This window comes from Pseudomyrmex gracilis, unplaced genomic scaffold, assembly GCF_002006095.1.
Source record: "Pseudomyrmex gracilis isolate BER0280 unplaced genomic scaffold, ASM200609v1 scaffold_992, whole genome shotgun sequence".
In the NCBI taxonomy this organism is placed as follows: Eukaryota; Metazoa; Arthropoda; class Insecta; order Hymenoptera; family Formicidae; genus Pseudomyrmex; species Pseudomyrmex gracilis.
This window is the reverse complement of record NW_018021576.1, coordinates 27,901-29,268: the sequence shown is the minus strand read 5'-3', so window position 1 is coordinate 29,268 and position 1,368 is coordinate 27,901.

The window sequence follows — 1,368 nt, the reverse complement described above, 5'->3', positions numbered from 1 at the left end:
GGTGGATCAAACGCTGGCACAAGTGCATCGCAGCCGACGGGGACTACTTTGAAAGGGACAACTTGAATTTTGAAGAATAAACATGTACTTTTCTTTTTATGAATAAATTCCGGTTATTTTTTTATCATGGTAGTATACAGGGTGTCTTAGAATTGCCGTCCCACAATCTCTCATAGGCAGGTANAAAGAGCAAAACTGAGTCAAAAAGTCCTGAACCATTTTTTTTCTACTTATACTAAAGGAGTAATCATTGAGTAAATTAAGCTAATCAGCGCCGATCTTTAGCTAGGCGCGCGGCTCACTGACGTGCGCCTGGCTAAAGGTCGGCGCTGATTGGCTTTATTGACTTTTTTACTCCTTCTATCTGCCTAAGAGAGATTTTAAAGTAATTGTCGGACACCCTGTATAAATATCTACTATATATTGTATTACATGTACTTTATAGTATATCAAATATATTATTGTAATTAAATATCTTAAATATCTCTGAGTCATAATGACATGCTTTGATGTCCAACAAAAACTAAACAATAATAAATAACACATGGTTTAAAAAAATATGTTCTTAATTGTTTTCTTTTTCTAATAATTTTTCTATTATATTTTCTATTCTTTTCAGAGCTAGCATGTTTTCTTTGTGCTTTTTTTGCGCATTTCTTTTCTTTTTTGTCGTTCTTCTTTGGTTTGTTGTATGTATTCTTCTATAAATNTTAATTTTTTCTTTTTGGCCTAAATGTAATAATGAAAAAAACCATATGTGTGCTTATAATACATTTCTTTTATATCACATATATGACATACTTCATGTTACATATTTTTTTCTTTTAGTACAAATTTATCATTTTCTTTCGATGCTTCTTCTGTTTCGTCGACGTGCGATCCAGCTATGGCTAAGAGCTTAACCCAAGGTTTATCGTCAAATAACTCTTGTAAAATCTGAAATACAAAATATAATTATGNTTGTGTAAATATAAGTTAAATAAAGTATATAGCTTAAAAACACTATTTTGATATAATCTCCATTTAAGTATTCCTATTCTTTGCGATTATTTCCACTTTTCTTGTTGTGATCTATGATAGATTTATAAGTCCGTTTTAATGCTCGCAATTTTGTANAACATTTGATACTTGTTACATCATATTCATGCTCTTGCATCANTTTTGCAATCTTTTTCTAATAATATTTTGTTGTATGTTTTCCATTATTAAATTTATCCTTATAATTATTATATACAATTAAGAAATTATCGGCTCCGAAGTTTCTAAACTAAGAGATAAGAATTTTGGTCATGAGAGCCGTTTCACAGGATGTTGAACGGAAAAACCGCGTGTGAAGTTCTCTTAGTTTAGAAACTTCGGAGCCGATAA